This window comes from Triticum urartu, unplaced genomic scaffold (assembly GCF_056163025.1).
Source record: "Triticum urartu cultivar PI428250 unplaced genomic scaffold, HENAU_Tu73 scaffold2, whole genome shotgun sequence".
Lineage (NCBI taxonomy): Eukaryota > Viridiplantae > Streptophyta > Magnoliopsida > Poales > Poaceae > Triticum > Triticum urartu.
In genome coordinates this window covers 1,978,078-2,000,577 of record NW_028260368.1, presented here as the reverse complement: position 1 = coordinate 2,000,577, position 22,500 = coordinate 1,978,078, and the positions used below count along the sequence as shown (strand labels likewise).

At 36.3% G+C, this 22,500-nt stretch overlaps 6 non-coding genes across 6 annotated transcripts; 4 read left to right on the top strand and 2 right to left on the bottom strand.

Annotated features, from left to right (window-relative positions):
- Window positions 1–11,925: 11,925 nt before the first annotated feature.
- Window positions 11,926–12,013, bottom strand: TRNAS-GCU (transfer RNA serine (anticodon GCU)). Its single transcript has one exon. It is a non-coding gene; the product is annotated as a tRNA-Ser (tRNA).
- A 3,627-nt stretch (window positions 12,014–15,640) lies between these two features.
- TRNAS-UGA (transfer RNA serine (anticodon UGA)) lies at window positions 15,641–15,728 on the bottom strand. Its single transcript has one exon. It is a non-coding gene; the product is annotated as a tRNA-Ser (tRNA).
- Window positions 15,729–16,553: 825 nt separating this feature from the next.
- On the top strand, window positions 16,554–16,624 carry TRNAG-GCC (transfer RNA glycine (anticodon GCC)). Its single transcript has one exon. It is a non-coding gene; the product is annotated as a tRNA-Gly (tRNA).
- Window positions 16,625–19,108: 2,484 nt separating this feature from the next.
- On the top strand, window positions 19,109–19,180 carry TRNAT-GGU (transfer RNA threonine (anticodon GGU)). The gene has a single exon. It is a non-coding gene; the product is annotated as a tRNA-Thr (tRNA).
- A 507-nt stretch (window positions 19,181–19,687) lies between these two features.
- Window positions 19,688–19,769, top strand: TRNAY-GUA (transfer RNA tyrosine (anticodon GUA)). Its single transcript has one exon. It is a non-coding gene; the product is annotated as a tRNA-Tyr (tRNA).
- Window positions 19,770–20,127: 358 nt separating this feature from the next.
- Window positions 20,128–20,201, top strand: TRNAD-GUC (transfer RNA aspartic acid (anticodon GUC)). The gene has a single exon. It is a non-coding gene; the product is annotated as a tRNA-Asp (tRNA).
- Window positions 20,202–22,500: the final 2,299 nt, after the last annotated feature.

Sequence of the window (22,500 nt, the reverse complement as noted above, 5' to 3'; positions counted from 1 at the left end):
ATTTGCCGACCAAAAATTCTATATGTCTATTCTATCTATGATATTTCTATATATATAGAATATGATATCTAATATGACATCCGATTTGTCAAAGGGATTGGATTGGTGACTTACCCATTCAGTGACTTTGGCACTGGACGTTCCAAAAACGGGTACTATCGGATCGGGTGAATTAGAGAATAGACAGAGGTCCGTTGGCATTTCAGCCTTTCTTCTCCTTTCAGGGCCTATCCGAAAGAGAATCCAGTACCTCTTGGTCCTGAATATCAGAATAGGACGAACGAACCGGCCTCCGCGGATATCTTTGCTTCGGAACAAAACCCTGCAATCAAATAGATTGTCCCAAGGGCGCCATATTCTAGGAGCCCAAGTTATGCTATTGAAAATTCGTTCCTCTAGCAGTTCCGGTTTGAGCATTCCGTTCCCTTTTTCAAACTCCACTTCTTTTCATATAGCAATCCCTGATCAAAGAGAGAACAATATCCATTTCAAAACATTTCTAACAGATTCCTTAGTTCGGACCGACGAAGTAATGTCACTCGACTATTATCAACCTGACTGCAATCTTTTTCTGTCGGTAAGGATTGCACCAGAGCACCTTCTACTTCTAATAGGCCATGAACTATAGATAGAGAAGAATCATTCTGAGCGAGTACATAAGAAGCGATCCACTTTTTTTCATCGGTTCCAGGGGAAGACCAAAGATCTTGCGCGGCAGGTCCGCCAGAAAAACTCAAAAGAGAAAGAAGTCTCGTTAATCTCTTCATGCTCGTTCCAAGTTCGAAGTACCTTTTGGCCAAAGAAAAACCCGCTTCCTGACACGATTGCCTCTTTATCTTTATATAGATAGATTCTATGGGGTTATTACTTAGTAAGTCTATTTTGTACAAGAGCCCCTCCTATCTGATAGAAAAGGGTCCCATGATCCCGAGCCGATCTTACCTTGGCTCGCAAACCCCAAGTTTGTCTATGAAGAGCTAATCTAATTGTATTTTTTTCTAGAATGGATTTCTTATGTGGAATACTAATGGATAGGGCTTCGTTGCTAAGTGCTACAAGATCTAGTGCACTGGAACTCGTGGTTATGGACCCGAATCCTTTAGTATGGAACATTGTCTTTTCCAAGTAAAAACCCCTAGTATATGAAAGAATGAAAAGGTGCTTTCGTTCTTGTGGAATAAGAAGCCCTCGTACCTTAATGAAAGGAAAATCGTAATTTTTCGTTAGGTATTTGACCAAATAGGATCGTCCAGTTCCTACAGAACCTATCACTAAAATACCCGATAGGGCTAAGCGGAACGAAAAGGGTTTTCCATGAGATGGTAAATGAAAACGATTAGTCCCACACGAGGTTTGGGAATAAGTGATTGTCTGATAATGAGCAAGGAATATACGTCTTTCTGCTAAAGAGGATCTATTAAACTCATAATTCATTAGATCCTTGTTATCAATGCCAACTAGGTATCATAAGTAAATGGATCCCGGTTGTTCAATCCTTTGATAACCAAGGTCATTCTTTGCTAAAGAGAAATGATCACTATGAGTCAGACTCAATAGAATTGGATCCATTCCAAATAGCGAGAATTAGGATTCTTGATCCCTCTCAATCTCTCTTTCAATTCGAGGATCCAGAGAGGTGTTTTCATAGTCATCTCCGAATATTTGCCATCTCGGAATATTTTCGATTTCATTTTTCTATGATATGTCTTTCTATATGAAAATTGGTTATTTACGATGTACGATGATCCCTGTTAAGCATCCATGGCTGAATGGTTAAAGCGCCCAACTCATAATTGGTAAATTTGCGGGTTCAATTCCTGCTGGATGCACACGAACGGGAACATTCCATAAGTCTATTGGAACTGGCTCTCTATCCATGGAATCTCATCCATCATCCATACATAACGAATTGGTATGGTATATTCATACCATAACATAAGAACAATAAGAACTCGAATTCTTATCGATACTGGAACTCAGAGCATAGGAGGGAAAGTCGATTTATGGATGGAATCAAATACGCAGTATTTACAGAAAAAAGTCTTCGTTTATTGGGAAAGAATCAATATACTTTTAATGTCGAATCGGGATTCACTAAGACAGAAATAAAGCATTGGGTCGAACTCTTCTTTGGTGTTAAGGTGGTAGCTGTGAATAGCCATCGACTACCTGGAAAAGGTAGAAGAATAGGACCTATTCTGGGCCATACAATGCATTACAGACGTATGATCATTACCCTTCAACCGGGTTATTCTATTCCACTTCTAGATAGAGAAAAAAACTAAAGGAGAATACTTAATAATACGGCGAAACATTTATACAAAACACCTATCCCGAGCACACGCAAGGGAACCGTAGACAGGCAAGTGAAATCCAATCCACGAAATAATTTGATCCATGGACGGCACCGTTGTGGTAAAGGTCGTAATTCCAGAGGAATCATTACCGCAAGGCATAGAGGGGGAGGTCATAAGCGCCTATACCGTAAAATAGATTTTCGACGGAATCAAAAAGACATATCTGGTAGAATCGTAACCATAGAATACGACCCTAATCGAAATGCATACATTTGTCTCATACACTATGGGGATGGTGAGAAGAGATATATTTTACATCCCAGAGGGGCTATAATTGGAGATACTATTGTTTCTGGTACAAAAGTTCCTATATCAATGGGAAATGCCCTACCTTTGAGTGCGGTTTGAACTATTGATTTACGTAATTGGAAGTAACCAATTAGGTTTACGACGAAACCTAGAAATCGATCACTGATCCAATTTGACTACCTCTACGGGATAGACCTCAACAGAAAACTGTTGAGTAACGGCAGCAAGTGATTGAGTTCAGTAGTTCCTCATAGAAAATTATTGGCTCTAGAGATATGGTAATATGGAGAAGACAAAATTGTTTGAAGCACGCACAGAACCGGAAGCGCCCCTTGTTTCAAAGAGAGGAGGACGGGTTATTCACATTTAATTTGATGGTCAGAGGCAAATTGAAAGCTAAGCAGTGGTAATTAAGACCCCCGGGGGAAAATAGGGATGTCTCCTACGTTACCCATAATATGTGGAAGTATCGACGTAATTTCATAGAGTCATTCGATCTGAATGCTACATGAAGAACATAAGCCAGATGACGGAACGCAGAGACCTAGGATGTAGAAGATCATAACATGAGCGATTCGGCAGATTTGGATTCCTTTCCTATATATCCACTCATGTGGTACTTCATCATATGATTCATATAAGATCCATCTGTCTAGAGATCGTCATATACATCTAGAAAGCCGTATGCTTTGGAAGAAGCTTGTACAGTTTGGGAAGGGGTTTTTTGAGAGAAAAGAAGAATCTACTTCAACCGATATGCCCTTAGGCACGGCCATGCATAACATAGAAATCACACGTGGAAGGGGTGGGCAATTAGCTAGAGCAGCAGGTGCTGTAGCGAAACTCATTGCAAAAGAGGGTAAATCGGCCACTTTAAGATTACCATCTGGGGAGGTCCGTTTAGTATCCCAAAACTGCTTAGCAACAGTCGGACAAGTGGGTAATGTTGGGGTGAACCAAAAAAGTTTGGGTAGAGCCGGATCTAAGTGTTGGCTAGGTAAACGCCCCGTAGTAAGAGGGGTAGTTATGAACCCTGTGGACCACCCCCATGGGGGCGGTGAAGGGAAAGCTCCCATTGGTAGAAAAAAACCCACAACCCCTTGGGGTTATCCTGCGCTTGGAAGAAGAACTAGGAAAAGGAAAAAATATAGCGATAGTTTTATTCTTCGTCGCCGTAAGTAAATACGTAACTAGGAATATGGAAAATTGCATTTTTGGAATTTGCAATAATGCGATGGGCGAACGACGGGAATTGAACCCGCGCATGGTGGATTCACAATCCACTGCCTTGATCCACTTGGCTACATCCGCCCCTTATCCAGCTAAAGGATTTTTTTCTTTTTTCCATTGATCATTATTCTATTTATTCTGACCTCCGTACTTCGATCGAGATATTGGACATAGAATGCCACTCTTTAAAAAGGAAAAAAGGAGTAATCAGCTGTGACACGAAAAAAAACGAATCCTTTTGTAGCTCATCATTTATTGGCAAAGATAGAAAAGGTCAATATGAAGGAGGAGAAAGAAACAATAGTAACGTGGTCCCGGGCATCTAGCATTCTACCCACAATGGTTGGCCATACAATCGCGATTCATAATGGAAAGGAACATATACCTATTTACATAACAAATCCTATGGTAGGTCGCAAATTGGGGGAATTCGTGCCTACTCGGCATTTCACGAGTTATGAAAATGCAAGAAAGGATACTAAATCTCGTCGTTAACTGAATTCTGAATAGAAAGATTAAGAAGAAAAAAAGATTCAAAATAAAGACAGAAATACCCAATATCTTGCTAGAACAAGATATTGGGTATTTCTGTCTTCAAAAATTCTTATATGTTAGCAGAAAAACCTTATCCATTAATAGATGGAACTTCAACAGCAGCTAAGTCTAGAGGGAAGTTGTGAGCATTACGTTCGTGCATTACTTCCATACCAAGGTTAGCACGGTTGATGATATCAGCCCAAGTATTAATAACGCGACCTTGACTATCAACTACAGATTGGTTGAAATTGAAACCATTTAGGTTGAAAGCCATAGTACTAATACCTAAAGCAGTGAACCAGATTCCTACTACAGGCCAAGCAGCCAAGAAGAAGTGTAAAGAACGAGAGTTGTTGAAACTAGCATATTGGAAGATTAATCGGCCAAAATAACCATGAGCAGCCACAATATTATAAGTTTCTTCCTCTTGACCAAATTTGTAACCCTCATTAGCGGATTCATTTTCAGTAGTTTCCCTGATCAAACTAGAGGTTACCAAGGAACCATGCATAGCACTGAATAGGGAACCGCCGAATACACCAGCTACACCTAACATGTGGAAGGATGCATAAGGATGTTGTGCTCTGCCTGGAATACAATCATAAAGTTGAAAGTACCAGAGATTCCTAAAGGCATACCATCAGAAAAGCTTCCTTGACCAATAGGGTAAATCAAGAAAACAGCAGTAGCAGCTGCAACAGGAGCTGAATATGCAACAGCAATCCAAGGACGCATACCCAGACGGAAACTAAGTTCCCACTCACGACCCATATAACAAGCTACACCAAGTAAGAAGTGTAGAACAATTAGCTCATAAGGACCACCATTGTATAACCACTCATCAACAGATGCAGCTTCCCAAATTGGGTAAAAGTGCAATCCGATCGCCGCAGAAGTAGGGATAATAGCACCAGAGATAATATTGTTTCCATAAAGTAAAGAACCAGAAACAGGCTCACGAATACCATCAATATCTACTGGAGGGGCAGCGATGAAGGCGATAATAAATACAGAAGTTGCGGTCAATAAGGTAGGGATCATCAAAACACCGAACCATCCGATGTAAAGACGATTTTCAGTGCTAGTTATCCAGTTGCAGAAGCGACCCCACAGGCTTGTACTTTCGCGTCTCTCTAAAATTGCAGTCATGGTAAGATCTTGGTTTATTCAAATTGCAAGGACTCCCAAGCACACGTATTAACTAGAATATAGATAATAGAAGGCTTGTTATTTAACAGTATAACATAGACTATATACCAATGTCAACCAAGTCAGCCCAAAGATTAGCTATCCATATAACTAAATTAACCAAACCAATAATTTTGTATTTGTAAATGAAGTGAGTCAAAGTGAAAAACTTTGATGGGTCTTTTCTATATGGGTTGCCCGGGACTCGAACCCGGAACTAGTCGGATGGAGTAGATAATTCTTCCTTGTTACAATAGAGAAAAATCCCTCCCCAAATCGTGCTTGCATTTTTCATTGCACACGACTTTCCCTATGTAGAAATAGCCAATTTCTATTCCAAAGAGGAAGTTCTACTAATTTTTTTAATTAGTAAGTTGATTCACCTACTCTTTATTATAATAAAAAGAACATTTCAGAATGAAAAATAGAAAAGTTTTTTCTTGATCATTTATCAACCCTTTCCTGTTTCTTAATTTCGTCTAATGATTAATTAAGAGGGTTGACCAGGTCATTGATACGTATAATATCCAAATACCAAATACGCTCAGTGTGTGATCCACAGAAAGAAAAAAGAGTTGTTTTGGTGAACATCAAAGAAAAAACTTGCTCTTCTTCCATAAAAAATTCTTCTAAAAATGCCGAACCCAATCGTTGCATAAAAGTTCGTACCGTGCTTTTATGTTTACGAGCTAAAGTTCTAGCACATGAAAGTCGAAGAGTATATACTTTAGTCGATACAAAGTCCGTTTTTTCGAAGATCCACTATGATAATGAAAAAGATTTCTACATATCCGACCAAATCGATCAAGAATATCCCAATCTGATAAATCTGTCCAAATGGGTTTACTAATAGGATGCCCCGATCCAGTACAAAATTGAGCTTTTGATAAGTATCCTATGAGGAGAGTAGCGGGGACTATGGTATCGAATTTTTTCATTCGAGTATCTATTAGAAATGAATTCTCCAGCATTTGATTCCTTACTAACAAAGAACTTTTTTGTACACTTGAAAGGTACCCCATAAAATCGAAGCAAGAGTTTGCTAATTGGTTTATATGGATTCTTCGCGGCTGAGTCCAAAAACAGAAATAATATTGCCAGAAATTGATAAGGTAGCATTTCCATTTCTTCTTCAAAAAAAAAGTGCCTTTTGATGCAAGAATTGCCTTTCCTTGATATCGAACATAATGCATAAGAGGATCCATAAAGAACCATAGGGTTTTCCGAGAAAAACCAGGGTACATTATCCCAAAATGTTCCATCTTCCTAGAAAAGTGGATTCGTTCCAGAAAAGTTCCAGAAGATGCTAATGGTAAGCAAGAAGATTGTTTACGAAGAAACAACAAAAAAAATTCATATTCTGATACATAAGAGTTATATAGGAATTGAAATAGTCTTTTATTTTCTTTTTGAAAAAAAAAAATGGATTTCATTGAAGTAATAAAACTATTCCAATTCGAATAATAGTTGAGAAAGAATCGCAATAAATGCAAAGATGGAACATCTTGGATACGGTATTGAAGGAGTTGAACCAGGATTTCCAAATGGATAGGATAGGGTATTTCTATATGTGATAGATAATCCAAATGCAAAAATTTGTCTTCTAAAAAGGGAAATATTGAATGAATAGAGCGTAAATTCTGAAACTTTGGTATTTCTTTTTCTTTCAGACAAAAAAATTCCCGTAGCGAGAATGGGATTTCCACAACGATCGCAAACCCTTCAGATAGAATCTGAGAATAAAACTCAGAATAAAAATAATTTTTGTAATCCAATAATCGATCTTGGTTAGGATGATTAACCGAGTTATCCAAAAAATTCTGCTGATACATTCGAATAATTAAACGTTTCACAAGTAGTGAACTAAATTTCTTGTTATTACAACTAACAACTATTTCCACAGGTTCAGAACCATTTAATCCATAATGGTGGGCAAATGCATAAATATATTCCTGAAAGAGAAGTGGGTAGACAAAGTATTGTTGACGAGATTTATGTTTTTCTGAATACCCTTCGAATTTTTCCATTTGTATTTCTACTTGAATCAGAGAGAAGAAGCATTTCTCGGTTTATCGAATGATGATACATAGTGCAATATGGTCAGAACAGGGTGTTGCATTTTTAATACAAACCCTGGAAAGAAAGGGAGTCTAATCCACAGATCTTTTTCTGCTCCTTTTCTACCCAATTAGTTTATGTTTGTTCTAATTAAAAAAAAAGAACAGAACAAGTTTTTTATTTTTGCAGGCCAATCGCTCTTTTGACTTTGGAATACAGCCTCTTTATCAATATACTGCTTCTTTTACACATTCAATCCATAACATCCCTTATTCAATCCATAATCAAGAATAATTAGGATTTCTAAAAAAAAAAAGAAAAAATAAAGGGTCCACTCATAGGAAAACCCAACCTTTCCCCGCATCCGGCACTAATCTATTTTTAACGTCTAATTAGAGCGGGGAATCATTCCAATTAGGAAGTTCAGCTCGTTGCTTTTTATTTTACCAGAATTGGAGCCAGGCTCTATCCATTTATTCATTAGACCCAGAAAATCGTAATTTTGGATTCCATTCAAAAAAGATTGATTTTATTACGACATGCTATTTTTTCCATTCATTACCTTTGAGGATCAGTCGTGGTCTTCTAGACTCTACCAAGAGTCTGGACGAATTTGTTGTTTCATCCAAATGTGTAAAAGATCATAGTCGCACTTAAAAGCCGAGTACTCTACCATTGAGTTAGCAACCCAGATAAAAAAAGGATCTTAGATACGATCGAAATCCAAAAATCAATGGAATTACACCGCGCGCTTCTGTCAAAACATTGAACTAGCAAGACATCAAAAGATTTTTTTTATCGACCATGAAAAACACTCAAATGCCAAAACGAACAGGTCCGGTGAAATTCCACTAAAGTAAAGTTAAAAAAAGAGCGACCCTAATCACGATGGCCAAATTCTCCTTATTTTTAGCGATTTTTATTAACAAAAAATATATATTATAAAAAATATATATTATATTGTATGAGAATACATGCAAGAGGAACACCCTTATCATTTGAGCGAAGTGTAGGCGGAAAAATTGAATATGGAGTGAGGATAAAGAGACCCATCTATCTACAAATTCTATTTGTTCAATAGACCTTTGTCAATGGAAATACAATGGTAAGAAAACAAATTAGATAGAAAAAGTAAATAAAATAGGGGCTTATGTTGGATTGGCACGATATAATATAAATCCAAATAGGATTAAAAAAGAGGTAAATTGTGTCTAAATAATTAGACAACTAGGAATACTAATAATCTTCTCCTATCCTATTTTTTGATTCATTTAGTTCTTCAATTAACTCAAAGTTCTTTCTTTTTCTTTAAAGAATTCTGCCTTCCTTAAAATATCATAAACAGTTCTTGTTGGTTGAGCACCCTTTTCAAGGAAATAGAGAATAGCTGGAACATTTAAACAAGTTTGATTCTTTATCGGATCATAAAAACCTACTTTTTGAAGATCTCTTCCTTCTCTTCGAGATCGAACATCAATTGCAACGATTCGATAGACAGCTTATTGGGATAGATGTAGATAAACAACGCCCCCCCCTAGAAACGTATATGAGGTTTTCTCCTCATACGGCTCGAGAAAATGATTCGAATTTCTGTCGATAATAATAGAAATTAGACTATGACGTGCATTAATTTCCTTACAGAAAAAACAAATTTCATTTATACTCATGACTCAAGTGGGCTAATTTTGCCTGACAAACTTCGAAGGCAAAATCCTTCCAAAATTTTTGAGTCGTCTTTAAACTCTTTTCTTTGTCTCATTTCGAACGAATTGACTTTTATTCCTTATTCTAATCCAACTCTGTTGTTGAGACAATTGAAAATTGTGTTTACTTGTTCTGGAATCCTTTATCTTTGATTTGTGAAATCCTTGGGTTTAGACATTACTTCGGGAATTCCTATTTTTTTCTTTCAAAAGAGTAGCAACATACCCTTTTTTCTTATTTCCTTCGATAAAGCATTTATCTCTTCTATAGAAATCTAATAAGAGGGATTGATTCTGATATACTTTTATTGGACTTTCTTCTTATTTTAACCTTTCGATTTATTTCTATATTAAGGATAGACTGACAAAGTTGGCCTAATTTATTAGTTTTCACTAACCCTAGATTCTTTCCCTTGATAAAAAAAATTCTGTCCTCTCGAGCTCCATCGTGTACTATGTTACTTAAACCCAGCGCAAATTTGGTTCGGAACGAATAGAACAGGCTATGTCGAGCCAAGAGCATTTTCATTACTATGGAAAATGATGGATAGCAAAATCCACAATCGATCATGTCCTTCAAGTCGCACGTTGCTTTCTACCACATCGTTTTAAACGAAGTTTTACCATAACAAACATTCCTCTTTTCATTGCAAAGTGGTATAGAGAATTGATCCAATATGGATGGAATCATGAATAGTCATTGGTTTAGTTTTTTTATACTAATTAAAACTTGCTATCTATGGAGCAATATGGATAAAAGAAAGTAAGTATTTATCCGGGAAGCCTCCGCCAAGATCCAATTTATTTAAACCCATATTAAAATTCTATCATATGAATGAAACATAGTTTGAAAAAGACGACTAAACAAGTTTGCTTAAAACTTATTTATTCTTAAATTTCCACCCTCAACGGATGGCTCGAGATGATCAATCTTGAAGTGAGAAAAGAAGGATTGACTCTTCCTCAATAAATAAACTATCAACCTCCAAAAAAGTTTAATTAATTTAATTACTAGAATTAGAATTCTAGTAGTAATATATTTTTTCAGTACCAAAAACAATTAACTATAATAACTAAATAAACTATTCCAATGAAAAGATTGAAAGTTTTTGGTAGTTATAGAATTCTCGTACTTCTTCAACTCGAATACCAAAAGGAAGAAAAAAATATGACTAAGTGATTTTATAGTAGAGGCATATCCTGAATGTGCTTGATAGATCCCATTTTTTCATGAAAATAAAGATAGTCAATTTGACTGGACTTAAGACTTTATTATGTTTTCTGAGAAAGAATAAGATATCATTATTCTCTTTAATAAACTTTTGTCTCGTACGGAATACTATATGATTTCACCGTTTGTTTCATCAGAAACAATCTGGGACGGAAGGATTCGAACCTCCGAGTAACGGGACCAAAACCCGCTGCCTTACCACTTGGCCACGCCCCATTTCGGGTTTTATGCGACACTAATAAACACTAGTATGTTTATTTGTTATTCGTCAATACCATTTCAATTACATAAAAAAGGAGGGATATTCTCTTGCTAGTATTCTACACATGCGGATAATATAGAATCAAAAAAATGCATTGATCATTACATGGAATTCTATTAAGATATTATATGAAAGTCGAATTTATTCCACTCTCATTTGAGAGTGCGAATACAAGGAGGTATTTTGTGTTTGGGAAAGTCCGAAGAAAAAAGATTTTGAATCTGCCTTTTCCTTCTTTCCCTTAAAAAAATAACTCAAGAAAAATCCAATTATTTACTCTACAAGAATGAAATGCTTGTTATGCCTAATATACTTAGTTTAACCTGTATCTGTTTTAATTCTGTTCTTTATCCTACTAGTTTTTTCTTTGCCAAATTACCCGAAGCTTATGCTATTTTCAATCCAATCGTGGATATTATGCCTGTTATACCTCTATTCTTTTTTCTATTAGCCTTTGTTTGGCAAGCTGCTGTAAGTTTTCGATGAAATCTTTAGTACTCTGTATGCCAAATTGAATGATGTGTTCATTCCAAAAAAATTTTAAAATGGGTAAAAGCCGAGAAGTTTTATATTTTTATATTATGAACCTTCGATTCTAAAATTTAAATTCTTCTACATTGAATGGGTAGCTACAGCAATAAATTTGGATCAGCCTTTCTACTCCCCTGCACCTAGGTTGAGCAGGTACCTAAAGGTACCTACACAATACCTAACCACCTAACCCTATTTTTGCTATTGATAAGAGTGCTTATTATAAAAGAATTCTTGCAATTTTTTTCAAGAATTCTTTTTTGCATTTTTAGGTATAAAAAAAAACCATCCTAGTGGATCCGTGTGGTAAGGAAAAACTGGTAATCTATTCCTTAAAAAAAAATCTTGGAGATTATGTAATGCTTACTCTCAAACTTTTTGTTTATACAGTAGTGATATTCTTTGTTTCACTCTTTATCTTTGGATTCTTATCTAATGACCCAGGACGGAATCCTGGACGCGAGGAGTAAAAATTCAGTTTTTTTTTTTCTTATTGGATTTGTTTCGTACATTTATCTATGAGAAAATCCGGGGGTCAGAATTCTTTCCAATTCGAAAGTCCCAAATGATCCAAGGGAGCGGAAAGAGAGGGATTCGAACCCTCGGTACAAAAAAATTGTACAACGGATTAGCAATCCGCCGCTTTAGTCCACTCAGCCATCTCTCCACGTTCCAAAGCGAAAGGTTTCCGTGATATGATATAGGCAAGAAATAAGAAATAACGGTTGCAAAAAACCCCTTTTTTTTCTTTCAAAAGTCTATAAAAATTATATTGCCAATTCCATTTTAATTATATTCTTTTTTCTTAATGTTAATAAAAAAAGAAGAAAATTCTTGTTTTTTCTTTCTAAAAATCGATATTGGCCGAGAGACAATCAAATAGATTTTCTCTTTAGCGGGCATTTCCATATAGGACTTGTTATAATTATAATAAAACAAGCAGGTTATATAAAAAAAACGCTTTTTTTGTCGATTATTTATCAAGAAAGCAAAAAGGGTTCTTATCAAATCCACCATAAAATTGGAAAGAAGCATAAAGTAAGTAGACCTGACTCCTTTAATGATGCCTCTATCCGCTATTCTGATATATAAATTCGATGTAGATGAAATTGTATAAGCGAATTTTTTTTATTTCCTTAGACTTAGACCGCGCAAGACAAGAATTTTTCGCTATTTACGATTTCATATTCTTGTTACTAGATGTTCTATAGGAATAAGAAGAAATCGCAACTCCTTTGCGCTACACATAAAATTGGATTTCGAAGGTCCATTTTTTTTTTTCAGAATCCTCTATTATTTTAGTTCTTCCACCCATGCAATAGAGAGGGAATGGGAAAAGAAGGGTTACTTTTATTTGCATTTTTCCCTTAAAAGATAGACTTTGAAATAGGAGTCTTGGAATAATGCTGAATTCAAAGGTTTATTTCTTTCTATAGTATAAGAAAAACAATTTATTTCTATTTCTATAGTATAAGAAAAACAAATAAATAGTATAAGAAAAACAAATCGAATCAAATTCATGGATTTACCACGACCTCGGTTGTGACTGTGACTCCATAGATAAAAATGGGAAATTTCTCTCTTCGAGACCATTGAAAAAGGGCATTGAACGAGAAAGAAATCGTCCACAGATAATAAAACTATCATATGCCTTGGAAAGTGATATGAGGTGCTCGGAAATGGTTGAAGTAATTGAATAGGAGGATCACTATGACTATAGCCCTTGGTAGAATTCCTAAAGAAGAAAATGATCTATTTGATACTATGGATGACTGGTTACGAAGGGACCGTTTCGTTTTTGTAGGATGGTCTGGCCTATTGCTCTTTCCTTGTGCTTATTTCGCTTTAGGGGGTTGGTTTACAGGGACAACTTTTGTAACTTCTTGGTATACCCATGGATTGGCTAGTTCCTATTTGGAAGGTTGTAATTTCTTAACCGCAGCAGTTTCTACCCCTGCCAATAGTTTAGCACACTCTTTGTTGCTACTATGGGGGCCCGAAGCACAAGGAGATTTTACTCGTTGGTGTCAATTAGGCGGTCTATGGACTTTTGTAGCTCTCCACGGGGCTTTTGCACTAATAGGTTTCATGTTACGCCAATTTGAACTTGCTCGGTCTGTTCAATTGCGGCCTTATAATGCAATCTCATTCTCTGGTCCAATTGCTGTTTTTGTTTCTGTATTCCTTATTTATCCACTGGGGCAATCTGGTTGGTTCTTTGCGCCGAGTTTTGGCGTAGCAGCGATATTTCGATTCATCCTTTTCTTCCAAGGATTTCATAATTGGACGTTGAACCCATTTCATATGATGGGAGTTGCCGGAGTATTAGGTGCGGCTCTGCTATGCGCTATTCATGGAGCGACCGTAGAAAACACTCTATTTGAGGACGGTGATGGTGCAAATACCTTCCGTGCTTTTAACCCAACTCAAGCTGAAGAAACTTATTCAATGGTCACTGCTAACCGCTTTTGGTCCCAAATCTTTGGTGTTGCTTTTTCCAATAAACGTTGGTTACATTTCTTTATGCTATTTGTACCCGTCACCGGTTTATGGATGAGTGCTATTGGCGTAGTTGGCTTGGCTCTGAACTTACGTGCCTATGACTTTGTTTCCCAGGAAATCCGTGCAGCGGAAGATCCTGAATTTGAGACTTTCTACACCAAAAATATTCTTTTAAACGAGGGTATTCGTGCGTGGATGGCAGCTCAGGATCAGCCTCATGAAAATCTTATATTCCCTGAGGAGGTTCTACCACGTGGAAACGCTCTTTAATGGAACTTTCGTTTTAGCTGGTCGTGACCAAGAAACCACCGGCTTTGCTTGGTGGGCTGGGAATGCCAGACTTATCAATTTGTCCGGTAAACTGCTTGGAGCTCATGTAGCTCATGCCGGATTAATCGTATTCTGGGCCGGAGCAATGAACCTATTTGAAGTGGCCCATTTCGTACCAGAAAAGCCCATGTATGAACAAGGGTTGATTTTACTTCCACACTTAGCTACTCTAGGTTGGGGAGTAGGGCCAGGGGGGGAAGTTCTAGATACTTTTCCGTACTTTGTATCTGGCGTACTTCACCTAATTTCCTCCGCAGTCTTAGGCTTCGGTGGCATTTATCACGCGCTTCTGGGACCCGAGACTCTTGAGGAATCTTTTCCATTCTTTGGTTATGTCTGGAAAGATAGAAATAAAATGACTACAATTTTGGGTATTCACTTAATTTTGTTAGGTCTAGGTGCTTTTCTTCTAGTACTCAAGGCTCTTTATTTTGGCGGTGTATATGATACCTGGGCCCCTGGGGGGGGAGATGTAAGAAAAATTACCAATTTGACCCTTAGTCCCAGTGTTATATTTGGTTATTTACTAAAATCTCCTTTTGGTGGAGAAGGGTGGATTGTTAGTGTAGATGATTTAGAAGATATAATTGGTGGGCATGTATGGTTGGGTTTTATTTGTGTATTTGGCGGAATTTGGCATATTTTAACCAAACCCTTCGCATGGGCTCGCCGTGCATTTGTATGGTCTGGAGAAGCTTACTTGTCTTATAGTTTAGCTGCTTTATCTGTCTTTGGTTTTATCGCTTGTTGTTTTGTATGGTTCAATAATACAGCTTATCCGAGTGAGTTTTATGGACCCACCGGGCCAGAAGCTTCTCAAGCTCAAGCATTTACTTTTCTAGTTAGAGACCAGCGTCTTGGAGCTAATGTGGGATCCGCTCAAGGACCCACAGGTTTAGGTAAATATCTAATGCGTTCCCCAACTGGGGAGGTTATCTTTGGAGGGGAAACTATGCGTTTTTGGGACCTTCGTGCTCCATGGTTAGAACCTCTAAGGGGCCCCAACGGTTTGGACTTGAGTAGGTTGAAAAAAGACATACAACCTTGGCAAGAACGACGCTCAGCAGAATATATGACCCACGCTCCTTTAGGCTCTTTAAATTCCGTGGGTGGCGTAGCTACCGAGATCAATGCAGTTAATTATGTCTCTCCTAGAAGTTGGTTATCAACTTCTCATTTTGTTCTAGGATTCTTCTTTTTTGTGGGCCATTTATGGCATGCAGGAAGAGCCCGAGCTGCTGCAGCAGGTTTTGAAAAGGGAATCGATCGTGATTTGGAACCTGTTCTTTACATGAACCCTCTTAACTAAGATTTTCTTATTTATACCTGTTCTACTTTTTTTCTGTTCTGGCTCGGTTATTCCATCTAGCCGAGCCATTCATTCCTTTTTATGAAAGAAAGATAAGGGACAGAAAAAAAAAATAAATAAAAATGAAAGAAACAAACGTATTCAATAAGCAAAAGGAGAGAGAGGGATTCGAACCCTCGATAGTTCCTAGAACTATACCGGTTTTCAAGACCGGAGCTATCAACCACTCAGCCATCTCTCCACAGCCTAATCCTTATTTTACTCCTACAAATAGAACATAGCCATATAAAAAATAAAAAGATTTATTAGCCTCTAGAAAGATATCAGATACAAGTTCCTTTTCGATATATCTCTGTATACTGTATACACGGATACAGGATCCGCTATACCCGCTTGTGAAATAAAGAGTAAATAATCTCTTCTCACCCCCATATCCAAATAAAAAAGCGGTTTAAGTAATAAATTTGAATTAAAGAGAAGAATCAATGGATTCATGATTAAACCCCTCCTACTTCTTGTATTTTTTTACAATTTTGGTTTTAAGTGAGGGATCAAATATGTAGTCAACTTTATTTGATGGTAGCTTGGAGGATTAGAAATATGACTATTGCTTTCCAATTAGCTGTTTTTGCATTAATTGCGACTTCCTCAGTCTTAGTAATTAGTGTACCCCTTGTATTTGCTTCTCCTGATGGTTGGTCAAATAATAAAAATGTTGTATTTTCCGGTACATCATTATGGATTGGACTAGTCTTTCTCGTAGCTATTCTGAATTCTCTCATTTCTTAAATGAAATTTGGTTAATATTTATTAACCCCATAAAAAAGAAATAATAAAGGCCATTTCTTCTAAAAAATTAGAATAGTGAGACGTATTAAAACGCAATTTGCGTTCCGAATTGCTAGCTCTTCTCTTTCAGTATTATGAAATTCCATTCCCATTAGAATATTCATTGACAGATAATAAAAAAAGGAAAACTCTAATATAATAGAAAATGAAATGAAACGGTCGACCCAGACATAGAAGGTCGACCCAGGCGGATATACGCTATAAAATATATACCGTAGCGAGCGTAGTTCAATGGTAAAATATCTCCTTGCCAAGGAGAAGATACGGGTTCGATTCCCGCCGCTCGCCCGCTTAATTTATCAAAGTACTATGATAAAAAGTTTAGTCTAGTTAACTGTTTAACTACTTATATTAAATTAAGTATTAATTAGGTGTTAGTCTAGTGCCGTATCCCTTACTATCTTACCCTTCCTTTGCATCCCACTCAAAAAAAGAGGGCGCTCCAGAGGCAGAAATAGAACTCGCCAACAGAGCTCCAAAAATTGGGTATTAACTGAGACAAACAACGGGCAAACTTTTTTTAAAGGGAAGGGAGAGGTAGACTGTCCCTTTCGTTTCATTTTTATTTTCTGCAGGGTAGGGAGAGGCCTTGCGCCTTCTTTTTTTGAAGGCAAGTGACTTCGCAAACTGCTCAATTTTGCCCTCTAGGGCCGGGAACTAATGAATAAAAAAGGGTTGGATACGCCCCTCTACCATACATATCTAGAGAAATAGAATAGTCCTTTTATACAGACTGCTAAGTGCGGAGACGGGAATCGAACCCGTGACCTCAAGGTTATGAGCCTCGTGAGCTACCAAACTGCTCTACTCCGCTCTGGAGTACCAGAAACTGGTGGACAAAAAAGGCTTGAATACAAGCCTCTAACATGTCTAGACAAATAGAATACTCCTTTTATACAGAATGGAGCGGGTAGCGGGAATCGAACCCGCATCGTTAGCTTGGAAGGCTAGGGGTTATAGTCGACGTTGGTTGATTATTTTTAACGTCTCTAATTCAAAACCGAACATGAAATTTTGATTTCATTCGGCTCCTTTATGGATATTCTCACCACTTAACATCTATGTCAGCTTTTCTATTTGAATGGAACCAAAGCTCTCCGCTTTCTAGATGATCCTTATAGAGTAGGAGATAGAAATTCTATCTAAATTCATCTAATCTACTTACTTCGTTCCCTAATTTCATTCAAGAGATCCTGAGGAAAAGAATTGGGTTTCCACCGAGCTGAAACAATATGCGGATGGTTCTAGTAAACCAAAACTATCGTTTTTTAGCTATTTGGCTTCCTTATTCCTTATTTTAAGAAGATTTAGTTACGATTGGAAATCAACTTTTTTGTATCTTCATCCATAGATCCTTTACTCATATTTTCAAAATTGGAATACTTAATCCAATGCAAAATTATGCTTCGCGACTCTGTACTCATAATCCTATTTTTATTTTGGATGCAATTTAAATTAGTCTTTGGATACAAATCGCCAGAATGTATATTCTTCCTCAATATGCTATTGAGAGGAAAAGGATTTAATCCTTTATAAGAACTAAAGTTTTCATCGGAATATAAAAATAAAAAACTTAAGGATGCCTTAAGTATATCATTTCAAATTCAGTTATTAATAGAACGAATCACACTTTTACCACTAAACTATACCCGCTACATTGTAGATTATGGTATAAATGGTACCCTTTGTCAAGGATAGCCATTTGACAAGAAGGCTAATTCCCCCTTATTGAATCAGATGGAGAAGGTTCATGACACTGAGCCGTTGGTACTTCTACTTCGATCGCTCGCCTTTACTTTAGGATTTAGATAGCCCCTCTGGTCTGTAAAAAAAATCTTTTCTTACCATGCTAATAGCGCCTGAACCAAATGTATTTATTTTGATTAGGATCCTATTCTACGGTTACGACTACAATAATAATTATTTACTTTGCAAGGACGTAAGTGTGTCAGACTGCTAAATTGTTTTATTATTCCTACAATATAAACTAGGGGATATAGGGGGTAACACTGTCCCTATAAATTCCTTTTTTCCTTTTCTTTTTTGTCCAGAATTGAACAAAAAAGAAATTATGGAAGATGTTTTCTTCCCCCATTAAGTCCGAGCCATAGAGTAAGAGTGAGATGAGTTTTCCAAATTCATCATAGACTTTCCCTATGGCTTGATAGAAGTAAGCAGCAAAGAGTCGTAACTTAAAGAAAAAAACGGACAGGGCCGACAGATTTACCTGATGTAAAGAAGATCCTAAAAGTCTCTGATTAGTCGACTCTCTCCATTTAACACTTTCCTCTCTCTCCTTTTTTCCACTGACTCAATTCTAGTTTATTAGATTCTTGTTTAAAAGAATGCAAAAAGTTCAATAGAACTAAGAACACATAAAAAATAGCATAGAGGATCAAGGCCATTACCAAAAGTTCCTCCCAAGGATCCTATATCCTATTGGGTATCTGTTCCCCGCCTTTTCCCGCTAGGATCGGAAATCTTATATTTTCCATATCCATATACCGTTGAATCCTTGGGGTTCCAGAATCCGCCTATTTTACTAGTCTTCGGAAACGGAAAACCCTGAACCAAGAAGAGTTGGATATGTTATGTAGGGTATGTTTTTTTTTATTAATTTTATTTTGAGCTCTCAAGATATCGATATATACATATACAATCTCTACATAATGTCTCTCTCTCTATCTCTATATATTATATATATAATATGTACATTATGCAGTAGACCCATAATGGGAAATCCAAGTGGCTAATTTTTGAATTAAATAAAAAGCCCTTTTAACTCAGTGGTAGAGTAATGCCATGGTAAGGCATAAGTCATCGGTTCAAATCCGATAAAGGGCTTTTTAAATTAGTGGTAGAGTAATCTCGTGCTAAGACGTAAGTCGTTGGTTCGAATCTGATAGAGTACTTTTCTACTAAATTGATTCACTTTTTTTCTTTGTTTTTGAAACTTTCTCTATATTTTTAGAGAATTTTATGACTTAGTGCGGGATGGATGCATTTTTGGTATGAACACTAAATGAAGCACGGAGAATTAATCTATAACGATCAACTAAAAAAAATCCTAGATGAAAACATAACAGAAAAGTTGGAAAAACTCTTTGCTTTGGATCTATTTATACTTTTCGAGTATATTGACAATTCCAAAAAACTGCTCATACTATGATTATAGTATAATCACGAGCGGTTGTATATGGCCCTATCGTCTAGTGATGCCCCTATCGTCTAGTGGTTCAGGACATCTCTCTTTCAAGGAGGCAGCGGGGATTCGACTTCCCCTGGGGGTAGGGAGTATTATGAAAGGAGGTTAATCATAGATTAGCAAAAACCCTAGAATAAATTCTTCCTGGGTCGATGCCCGAGTGGTTAATGGGGACGGACTGTAAATTCGTTGACAATGTCTACGCTGGTTCAAATCCAGCTCGGCCCAAACCAAAAATCTAGGGCTTCGTGAGTATGAACTAAATCCTTTTGTTTTTCTTCCATAAAATAAAATGTCTGATCTATAGAAATAAAAGATAAAGAAAAAAGGGAAATTTTTTTTTCTAATCCATATCTCTCTCATTCCTTTCTTACAAACAAAAGAGTTTTTCTTATTGAAGGCTGGATTATTATCCATTTTTAGTGATAAAAAATCACGACATACTAGTTATGTCACTCTCACTATACCCACGTATAATATAATATGTGGGTATGTAGTATATGATTCGTCTATTTCTTAGAGTACGAAAGACGAATCGAATCTTCTTATGGTTCTATTTAAGAATGGGTATGCCATACACCCCGCGGGGATTGTAGTTCAATTGGTCAGAGCACCGCCCTGTCAAGGCGGAAGCTGCGGGTTCGAGCCCCGTCAGTCCCGAACTAGGGTTCAATGAATGGAGAAATTGATATTTCCTTTTTCCATGAAAAAAAGGGGCAGGGAGCAAGATCAAATACCCACAGGGCACCCTTACTTCACTTTTTTATTTTGCATCTCTCATTAAAGAGGGAGGGAGGGCATATAGGAATTTTTTTTTCACTACTCCCAATCGATAAAGAAAGACACACATACGATATGTGGATTAGTAGAATTTAGGATATTATATTACTCTATCTTTCTTTATGATGATACCATCCTCATCTTAATTTCCTATTCCACTCTTATGGAATAGAGTACCGGTATTTTACCGGAATCCATACATAAATCGTATTCCCTTTTTATTTCAGACCTCTTTTCCCCATCTCACTTCTACTGCTTATTTGGATGTCTATGTGACCCATAGAAAGTGAAAGTTGGTCATATAATACATACATAATTGTATGTATAACTATAAGAAAAAGGAAGGGAAATTGTATAAGATTAAGAAAGTATAAGATTAAGAAAGCTCGTGGGTTAGAGATATAGAAAAGAAAAAGTAGAAAAGGATTAAAAAAGAGGGAATTCCTAATCCAATCAAAAAACCCATTTTGGTCTTAGTGTGGATAGAGGATCTTCCTATGTTATACTATATAACTCTCATCCGTGAAATATAACTCTCATCCATGAATTGATTTGATAGATCCGATATTCATAATATTGAATTGATTCAGTATTATCAGAATGCAAGCCCTACCCTTGAATTTACAAGATACCCCTTTTTCCTCTCCATGGGATTACATCCCGAGTTATTGTGAAAATAAAAAATAAAGAGGTTATGGAAGTCAATATTCTCGCATTTATTGCTACTGCACTGTTCATTCTAGTTCCTACTTCTTTTTTACTTATTATTTATGTAAAAACAGTCAGCCAAAATAATTAATTGGAATTCCAATTAATCATTGAAGAAATTAAAAAGGGATTAAATAAAAAAAATCCAAGTCTTAAATGAAAGGATCTGGTTGGAATCTTAAAGTGTGGTAGAAAGAACTACATATAGTTTTTTCTACGACACTTTAGATTCTTTCTATTATATTATCTTTGAATCTACATAGAATAGATTAGTAGATTGAAATAGTTAAGTAGTCTAATTCAATTTCTTTTTTCATTGCATCCACTTAATTTCAATCAGGTCAAAATAAAAAAATCTAAGACAATTCTTGACCAAAGAATCCATGGAAGGAAAGAAAAATAATATGAAGAATAGACTATAGTAAAAAGTAAAAGGAAATGGAAAATGTGTGATATGCCGTGAATAGTTCCGTGGAAGAAAGTCTAATTTTCTTATGTATAGAACTTTTTTTAACCATTCGTCATTTCTAGTAGAAATTCTGAATTGGTATAATGGCTCTTTCTTACATTACAACTTACAATACAAGAGTTTCTTACAGGAGTGAAACAAAACTAAAGAAAAAGATTAAAGAATAACGTTTGACAAAATGATTAATGCAAAATGATCCATTAAAGAAAAGAATTGATACAACAATTTGATTACTTAATCAATTAGTAGTATCCCTAGAGTCCACTCCTTCCCCATACTACTAGTGAAAGAGAAAATGTAAAGACTACCATTAAAGCAGCCCAAGCGAGACTTACTATATCCATCTAAATTATGTCTCCTATTTCTATGAAGGGATTATTCTACTATTGATCAATAATCATAGTGGAATCAAGGGTACAGAGTCAAAAAGGGATTCCGCCCTAAGGCCATGGATCAATCAGTTCAAGGAATTTACTCCTAACAAATTCTTATAGGAATTCTGGTAGAATTAGAGAGCATTAAAAATACGAGATACTATAGCCCTTTTTTCCTTAAAAAAGAAAGAGTACGGGAATGATGTCCTGAATAGAAGAAGCGGGAATAGGAAGATTTTTTATTCCTTTTGTTACTCTTTTTTTTTTTTTTAAGCAAAGGACGCCCGAATATACCATAAAATTATCGATAGATAAATATTTATTGGATACCTACCTTACCTAATGTTTATTTTTGACCTAAACCCTGCAGCCTTGCTTTGTATCATTCTATGAAAGAATGAAGAGATTTTATCCATAATACAACTCCTAAATTGATTTTTGATCGACCTATTTAATCTGATTCTCGTTAGAATTAAGTAGTCCTTACTTTAGTGTATGTAGGTAACATAAGATGTACGATAAAAAAATGTATAATAATTAGTAAGTCTTGATATTCTTTCGTGGAGTCCCTTCTTGAATCTTAGATTGAAAAAAAAAAAGAATGCCCCTTAGGGACCTTTCTTTGGAT